The 9,604-nt window shown below is 44.2% G+C and overlaps 1 protein-coding gene across 1 annotated transcript in view; it reads right to left on the minus strand.

Annotated features, from left to right (window-relative positions):
- The window catches only part of mrp1 (multidrug resistance protein 1), a gene marked incomplete at its 5' end in the record, with an annotated part of 91,338 nt that extends 81,970 nt beyond the window's left edge, over positions 1-9,368 (minus strand). Inside the window, 2 exon segments of the mRNA NM_001168330.1 lie at positions 1,452-1,494; positions 9,337-9,368.
- Between the last annotated feature and the right edge of the window lie 236 nt (positions 9,369-9,604).

Below are 9,604 nucleotides of genomic sequence, written 5' to 3' on the forward strand. Positions count from 1 at the left end.
GAGACAGAGAGAGAGAGACACAGAGAGAGATACAGAGAGACAGAGAGAGAGAGAGAGACAGAGAGAGAGAGAGACAGAGAGAGAGAGACAGAGAGAGACAGAGAGAGACAGAGAGAGACAGAAAGAGAGACAGAGAGAGAGAGAGTCAGTGAATCATGATATGAACTAGGTGTGACTCATGGAGGAACGCAGGTCAATGGTAAAAACAATCATCACTTCCCACAATCAATCAGCATAAATACACACACACACACACACACACACACACACACACACACACACACACACACACACACACACACACACACACACACACACACACAATTTACAATTCACAACTGTTTTTATCATTTACAGCTGTCTCCCTTCATCCATCTCTCCACCTCTCTGTTCATGGTCTGTCTGATAAACCTACCGTACTCTCTCATAAACCTACTGTCCTCTCTCATAAACCCACTGTCCTCTCTCATAAACCTACTGTCCTCTCTCATAAACCCACTGTCCTCTCTCATAAACCCACTGTCCTCTCTCATAAATCTACTGTCCTCTCTCATAAACCTACTGTCCTCTCATAAACCTACTGTCCTCTCTCATAAACCCACTGTCCTCTCTCATAAACCTACTGTCATCTCTCCACCTCTCTGTTCATGGTCTGTCTCATAAACCTACTGTCCTCTCTAGCTCTCTCTCCTTCATTCTCTCTCTCTGGCTCTATCTCTCATTCATTCTCTCTCTCACTACCTCTATCTCTATCTCTCCATTCATTTTGTCTCTACCTCTCTCTCTCACTCCTTCATTATCTCTCTCTCTACCTCTCCTTCATTATCTCTCTCTCTACCTCTCCTTCATTATCTCTCTCTCTCCTTCATTCTCTCTCTCTACCTCTCCTTCATTATCTCTCTCTCTGCCTCTATCTCTCTCTATCTCTCCTTCATTATCTCTCTCTACCTCTCCTTCATTTATCTCTCTCTACCTCTCCTTCATTATCTCTCTCTCTACCTCTCCTTCATTATCTCTCTCTCTGCCTCTATCTCTCTCTATCTCTCCTTCATTATCTCTCTCTCTATCTCTCCTTCATTACCTCTCTCTCTACCTCTCCTTCATTTATCTCTCTCTACCTCTCCTTCATTATCTCGCTCTCTACCTCTCCTTCATTATCTCTCTCTCTACCTCTCCTTCATTATCTCTCTCTCTCTCTCTCTCTCTCTCTCTCTCTCTGTCTCTCTCTCTCTCTCTCTCTCTACCTCTCCTTCATTATCTCTCTCTCTGCCTCTATCTCTCTCTATCTCTCCTTCATTACATCTCTCTCTACCTCTCCTTCATTATCTCTCTCTCTACCTCTCCTTCATTCTCTCTCTCTCTCTCTCTCTCTCTCTCTCTCTCTCTCTCTCTCTCTCTCTCTACCTCTCCTTCATTCTCTCTCTCTCTCTCTGGTACTGTAAGTCACTCACCCATAGTGGATCCAGTCCACTGAGGCTGCACAGATTGTCCATCCTGCCTTCTGTTTTCTTTCTCCTTCGTTCCTCCAACTTCTCGTCCTCCTTTTCTTAAATATTGTTTTCCTCTCGGTAAATCCAGATTGTCCCGGTAAGGAAGTGAATCTCTCTTGTCCTCTTTCCCACCTCCGTTTCTCAATGTGTTGGTCTTATGTTTGGTGAATCTCTTCTTCTCTCTCTCTTTTTCTGTGTGTCTGGTAAGAAAACTAATTTCCCTCCTGCACTCCTTTTCTCTCCCTAGGATGTGTGTGTTATTCTCAGTTTTTCTCCCAAGTTCCACTCGGTGAGTCAGGTTTTTCAGTGTGCACACAGACTCTGCTCAGTCTGGCACACTCAGTATCACACTCTGTTCTGCTCAGTCTCACACACTCAGTCTCCACTCAGTCTCCACTCTGTCTCCACTCTGTCTCCACTCTGTTCTGCTCAGTCTCTACTCTGTCTCAAACATACTCCAGTGTCTCTGAGCTCAGTCTCACAGTGTGGGTCCTGTTTTTGAGTGCTAGTCAGCCAACAACTCTCCCTCCTTGTAGGTGGGGGGAAAGACAACTATTCTCTCTCCTGCTCTCTCTCTCTCTCTTTCCTATCTCTCTCCTGCTCTCTCTCTCTTTCCCTCTCTCTCCTGCTCTCTCTCCTGCTCTCTCCTGCTCTCTCCTGCTCTCACTCTCTTTCCCTCTCTCTCCCGCTCTCTCTCTCTCTTTCCCTCTCTCTCCTGCTCTCTCCTGCTCTCACTCTCTTTCCCTCTCTCTCCCGCTCTCTCTCTCTCTTTCCCTCTCTCTCCTGCTCTCTCCTGCTCTCACTCTCATTCCCTCTCTCTCCCTGCACATCTACTTGCTGTCAGTGTGTGTGTGTGTGTGTGTGTGTGTGTGTGTGTGTGTGTGTGTGTGTGTGTGTGTGTGTGTGTGTGTGTGTGTGTGTGCTCGTTCGTGCGTGCATGTATGTGTGTGTGTCTTTCTGTGTGTGTGTGTGTGTGTGTGTGTGCTCGTTCGTGCGTGCATGTATGTGTGTGTGTCTTTCTGTGTGTGTGTGTGTGTGTGTGTGTGTGTGTGTGTGTGTGTGTCTATGCGTCTGTTCTCCTGGTCTAGTTAGGGAGTCGTGTCTGTTCTCCTGGTCTAGTTAGGGAGTCGTGTCTGTTCTCCTGGTCTAGTTAGGGAGTCGTGTCTGTTCTCCTGGTCTAGTTAGGGAGTCGTGTCTGTTCTCCTGGTCTAGTTAGGGAGTCGTGTCTGTTCTCCTGGTCTAATTAGGGAGTAATGTCTGTTCTCCTGGTATAGTTAGGGAGTCGTGTCTGTTCTCCTGGTCTAGTTAGGGACTCGTGTCTGTTCTCCTGGTCTAGTGTCTGTTCTCCTGGTCTAGTTAGGGAGTAGTGTCTGTTCATCTGGTCTTGTTAGGGAGTAGTGTCTGTTCTCCTGGTCTAGTGTCTGTTCTCCTGGTCTAGTTAGGGAGTAGTGTCTGTTCATCTGGTCTAGTTAGGGAGTAGTGTCTGTTCTCCTGGTATAGTTAGGGAGTCGTGTCTGTTCTCCTGGTATAGTTAGGGAGTAATGTCTGTTCTCCTGGTATAGTTAGGGAGTAATGTCTGTTCTCCTGGTCTAGTGTCTGTTCTCCTGGTCTAATTAGGGAGTAGTGTCTGTTCTCCTGGTCTAGTGTCTGTTCTCCTGGTCTAGTTAGGGAGTAGTGTCTGTTCTCCTGGTCTGGTGTCTGTTCTCCTGGTCTGGTTAGGGAGTCGTGTCTGTTCTCCTGGTCTGGTGTCTGTTCTCCTGGTCTGGTTAGGGAGTCGTGTCTGTTCTCCTGGTATAGTTAGGGAGTAGTGTCTGTTCTCCTGGTCTGGTGTCTGTTCTCCTGGTCTGGTTAGGGAGTCGTGTCTGTTCTCCTGGTCTGGTTAGGGAGTCGTGTCTGTTCTCCTGGTATAGTTAGGGAGTAGTGTCTGTTCTCCTGGTCTAGTGTCTGTTCTCCTGGTCTAGTGTCTGTTCTCCTGGTCTAGTTAGGGAGTCGTGTCTGTTCTCCTGGTCTAGTTAGGGAGTAGTGTCTGTTCTCCTGGTCTAGTGTCTGTTCTCCTGGTCTAGTTAGGGAGTAGTGTCTGTTCTCCTGGTCTAGTTAGGGAGTAGTGTCTGTTCTCCTGGTCTAGTTAGGGACTCGTGTCTGTTCTCCTGGTATAGTTAGGGAGTAGTGTCTGTTCTCCTGGTCTAGTTAGGGAGTAGTGTCTGTTCTCCTGGTCTGGTGTCTGTTCTCCTGGTCTGGTTAGGGAGTCGTGTCTGTTCTCCTGGTATAGTTAGGGAGTAGTGTCTGTTCTCCTGGTCTAGTGTCTGTTCTCCTGGTCTAGTTAGGGAGTAGTGTCTGTTCTCCTGGTCTAGTGTCTGTTCTCCTGGTCTAGTTAGGGAGTAGTGTCTGTTCTCCTGGTCTAGTTAGGGAGTCGTGTCTGTTCTCCTGGTCTAGTTAGGGAGTCGTGTCTGTTCTCCTGGTCTAGTGTCTGTTCTCCTGGTCTAGTTAGGGAGTAGTGTCTGTTCTCCTGGTCTAGTTAGGGAGTCGTGTCTGTTCTCCTGGTCTAGTTAGGGAGTCGTGTCTGTTCTCCTGGTCTAGTTAGGGAGTAGTGTCTGTGTGATTAACGGAGTGTGTCGGCTCCAGCCTCCTGCCACACTGTAAAAAATGAGTCTTTGGATCAACCAATAACAAACTCATCCATTGTGATGGTGTACAGTTAGCAACTCATCCATTGTGATGGTGTACAGTTAGCAACTCATCCATTGTGATGGTGTACAGTTAGCAACTCATCCATTGTGATGGTGTACAGTTAGCAACTCATCCATTGTGATGGTGTACAGTTAGCAACTCATCCATTGTGATGGTGTACAGTTAGCAACTCATCCATTGTGATGGTGTACAGTTAGCAACTCATCCATTGTGATGGTGTACAGTTAGCAACTCATCCATTGTGATGGTGTACAGTTAGCAACTCATCCATTGTGATGGTGTACAGTTAGCAACTCATCCATTGTGATGGTGTACAGTTAGCAACTCATCCATTGTGATGGTGTACAGTTAGCAACTCATCCATTGTGATGGTGTACAGTTAGCAACTCATCCATTGTGATGGTGCACAGTTAGCAACTCATCCATTGTGATGGTGCACAGTTAGCAACTCATCCATTGTGATGGTGCACAGTTTGCAACTCATCCATTGTGATGGTGCGCCAGTTTAGCAACTCATCCATTGTGATGGTGCACAGTTAGCAACTCATCCATTGTGATGGTGTACAGTTAGCAACTCATCCATTGTGATGGTGTACAGTTAGCAACTCATCCATTGTGATGGTGCACAGTTAGCAACTCATCCATTGTGATGGTGTACAGTTAGCAACTCATCCATTGTGATGGTGCACAGTTAGCAACTCATCCATTGTGATGGTGCACAGTTAGCAACTCATCCATTGTGATGGTGCACAGTTAGCAACTCATCCATTGTGATGGTGCACAGTTAGCAACTCATCCATTGTGATGGTGCACAGTTAGCAACTCATCTATTGTGATGGTGCACAGTTATCAGCTCATCTATTGTGATGGTGTACAGTTAGCAACTCATCCATTGTGATGGTGCACCAGTTATCAACTCATCCATTGTGATGGTGCACAGTTAGCAACTCATCCATTGTGATGGTGCACCAGTTTGCAACTCATCCATTGTGATGGTGCACAGCTTGTGGGTATTGTGGGTAACACATTTTGACATTTTTACCTGGCTGACAAACGAACTGTTCAAAATGTGTTTAACGAAGGTGAGCTTGTGAAATGTAATGGAGATAATTATCAACAGCTAGTCAGGCTTAATGATTCCGGCTCACCAGGTATTAAGGTGGACTCCTGTTTGAACACATGTAACGATCGTTGTTGGAAGGAGGGTCGGACCAAGATGCAGCGTGGGGCAGGTTAATCAATTTTTATTTCTGATAACCGGCACGAAACAAGAAAGAGTAACAAATGAAACGTACAGCTTTGTGGGGCTAAAAGCAACAATACAAAATCAAGATCCCATAAACAACAGGTGGGAAAAAGGCTGCCTAAATATGATTCCCAATCAGAGACAACAATAGATAATAATTTTGTATTCAACATGCAGAGTTTTGCTTGTACACTGCCTGCACTTCTCTAGGGGCCTAGCGTCCCACCTGGCCAACATCCGGTGAAATTGCAGAGCGCCAAATTCAAATGATAGAAATAGTAATAATAAACATTCATAATGATACAAGTGTTATACATCGGCTTAAAGACTAACTTCTTGTTAATCCAGCCTCTGTGTCAGATTTCAAAAAGGCTTTATGGCGAAAGCATACCATGCGATTCCCCTCTTACAAAAGCAAACAAACATTTTCCAGCCAAGTAGAGGAGTCACAAAAGTCAGATTGGGAACCATACCAGGCCAACATAGAAAATAAAAAACTAGACTACCCACCCTAGTCACTCCCTGACCAAAAATAGAGAAATAAAAGATTCTCTAAGGTGAAATACATGGCTCTGGTTTTATACAAGTCTTTCCCAGTCATTTACAGTATTTAAAATTGGTTTTTATAAGTGGAAAACAACACAATGTGAAAAAAACACATCTTTTGACATCCGTGTGTCTAGTTAGGGACGACACATGTTGTTTTAACAGATCTGTGTGTCTAGTTAGGGACGACACATGTTGTTTTAACAGATCCATGTGTCTAGTTAGGGACGACACATGTTGTTTTAACAGATCCATGTGTCTAGTTAGGGACGACACATGTTGTTTTAACAGATCTGTGTGTCTAGTTAGGGACGACACATGTTGTTTTAACAGATCTGTGTGTCTAGTTAGGGACGACACATGTTGTTTTAACAGATCTGTGTGTCTAGTTAGGGACGACACATGTTGTTTTAACAGATCCATGTGTCTAGTTAGGGACGACACATGTTGTTTTAACAGATCTGCGTGTCTAGTTAGGGACGACACATGTTGTTTTAACAGATCTGTGTGTCTAGTTAGGGACGACACATGTTGTTTTAACAGATCTGTGTGTCTAGTTAGGGACGACACATGTTGTTTTAACAGATCTGTGTGTCTAGTTAGGGACGACACATGTTGTTTTAACAGATCTGTGTGTCTAGTTAGGGACGACACATGTTGTTTTAACAGATCTGTGTGTCTAGTTAGGGACGACACATGTTGTTTTAACAGATCTGTGTGTCTAGTTAGGGACGACACATGTTGTTTTAACAGATCCATGTGTCTAGTTAGGGACGACACATGTTGTTTTAACAGATCTGTGTGTCTAGTTAGGGACGACACATGTTGTTTTAACAGATCTGTGTGTCTAGTTAGGGACGACACATGTTGTTTTAACAGATCTGTGTGTCTAGTTAGGGACAACACGTTGTTTTAACAGATCTGTGTGTCTAGTTAGGGACGACACATGTTGTTTTATCACATCAGTGTGTCTAGTTAGGGACGACACATGTTGTTTTATCACATCAGTGTGTCTAGTTAGGGACGACATATGTTGTTTTAACAGATGTGATAAAACAACATGTGTCGTCCCTAACTAGACACATGGATCTGTTAAAACAACATGTGTCGTCCCTATTAGACACACAGATCTGTTAAAACAACATGTGTCGTCCCTAACTAGACACACAGATGTGTTGAACAATACCTAATTGTGTCGTCCCTAACGAGACATGCGGATAGGTTGAACAATAACACCTGTTGTTTTTAACACATCTGTTAAGTGTAAATCTAAATATGAATTTATATGAATCTAATATTTCCTGTAAATACAACCCATTTTGTATCTAGTGGCTTTATCAAGTATATTTTATCAAGTATATTTTTCACTTTGGAATTGCCGTCCGGAACAGCTGATGCTCTCATGCATGCATCAGTGTTGCTTGCCTCGAAACGAGCATAGAAGTGATTTAGCTCGCCTGGAAGGCTCGTGTCACTGGGCAGTTTGCGGCTGTGCTTCCCTTTGTAGTCTGTAATAGTTTGCAAGCCCTGCCACATAGCCCTGTATTGACGCTTTGGCTGTTTGATGGTTCGTCGCAGGGCATAGCAGGATTTCTTGTAAACTTCCGGGTTAGAGTCCCCCACCTTGAAAGCGGCAGCTCTACCCTTTAGCTCAGTGCGAATGTTGCCATAGAGTCTTGTCTTTAGGTTGAGAGAGAGAGAGAGAGGTCACAAACTCTGAGAAAAGTCATGTGCACACACACAAGGTTGTAACATAAGAACATTCTATGTGTTAGAAGCTTAGATATTTGAAAATATACGACATCTGAAAGATGTGCCAAAGTGATTGAAAAAAACTAATCTCACAGACACTGCTCCCTAACTAGACTCAAAAACAAAAACAGACACACACACACACACAAACACACACTGCTCCCTAACTAGACTCTGGAAAAACAAAAACACACACGCAAGGACACACACATACACCCACACACACGCGCACGTACACACACAGACACTACTCCCTAACTGGACTCTGGGAAAACAGACACACACACAGATTTCCAGAAGAGAGCATTGACTTGTGGCATTCCCCATGCCACTGACAGAGGTCAGAGGTCAGAGGTTACTATGCTCAGTTCTGAAGTCCTGGAGGCACTGATTGGTACAGCCTTTGGTTCATTCAACCTATTCTATTCCAATTGTCTGACAATTTGACAGATGGGTTCTTTAAATTTAATAAATGTTTTTTTTTAATTGGGGGCAGTGTAGCGGCAGCAGCCTATCAGAAGAGGAGGTGTGGCTTATTTGGGGGCGTGGCTTTCATGATTTATTTTTTTTTGCCACTAGTGAGAGTGTATGTCATTCAAGTTAATCTGTCTTTTGTATTCAACATGCAGAGTTTTGCTTGTACAGTAGACTACCTGCACTTCTCTAGGGGCCTAGCGTCCCACCTGGCCAACATCCGGTGGAATTGCAGAGCGCCAAATTCAAATGACAGAAATAGTAATAATAAACATTCATAATGATACAAGTGTTATACATCGGCTTAAAGACTAACTTCTTGTTAATCCAGCCTCTGTGTCAGATTTCAAAAAGGCTTTATGGCGAAAGCATACCATGCGATTCCCCTCTTACAAAAGCAAACAAACATTTTCCAGCCAAGTAGAGGAGTCACAAAAGTCAGAAATAGCGATAAAATTAATGACTTACCTTTGATGATCTTCATATAGTTGCACTAACAAGACTCCCTGTTACACAATAAATGTTAATTTTGTTTGATAAAGTCCCTCTTTATGTCAAAGCTGGTCAAAACATGCAGACGAATACATCCTAATAGTACCGGTAAAGTTCGGTAAAGTTCGTCGAAACATGTCAAACGATGTTCATAATTAATCCTCAGGTCGTCAATTGTCTAAATAATCAATAATATTTCAACTGGACAATAGCGTTTTCAATCAAAATGAAAAACAACGAAAGGCGCACTCACAGTCACGCGCCCAATCCAGCTCTGCATACTTCCTCTATCCACTGACCAAAAGTTTTTTTTTACTAGTCTTTTTTCAAAATACAAGCCTGAAAGCATGTTTAAAGACTGTTGACATCTAGTGGAAGACAAGACACTATGGCCTCTCTCTCTCTCTACTTCCCCCCTCCTCTAAAGACAAGACACTATGGCCTCTCTCTCTCTCTACTTCCCCCCTCCTCTAAAGACAAGACACTATGTCCTCTCTCTCTCTCTACTTCCCCCTCCTCTAAAGACAAGACACTATGGCCTCACTGTCTCTCTCTCTACTTCCCCCTCCTCTAAAGACAAGACACTATGGCCTCTCTCTCTCTCTCTCTCTATCTCTCTACTTCCCCCCTCCTCTAAAGACAAGACACTATGGCCTCTCTCTCTCTCTCTCTCTCTCTCTCTACTTCCCCCCTCCTTTAAAGACAAGACACTATGGCCTCTCTCTCTCTCTCTACTTCCCCCTCCTCTAAAGACAAGACACTATGGCCTCTCTCTCTCTCTCTACTTCCCGCCTCCTCAACCTTAAGGAACAAATGAATAAATCAGACTACATATGGGTGTGTGTGTGTGTGTGTGTGTGTGTGTGTGTGTGTGTGTGTGTGTGTGTGTGTGTGTGTGTGTGTGTGTGTGTGTGTG

This window comes from Oncorhynchus mykiss, chromosome 13 (assembly GCF_057628025.1).
Source record: "Oncorhynchus mykiss isolate SJ-2025 chromosome 13, ASM5762802v1, whole genome shotgun sequence".
NCBI classification, from domain to species: domain Eukaryota; kingdom Metazoa; phylum Chordata; class Actinopteri; order Salmoniformes; family Salmonidae; genus Oncorhynchus; species Oncorhynchus mykiss.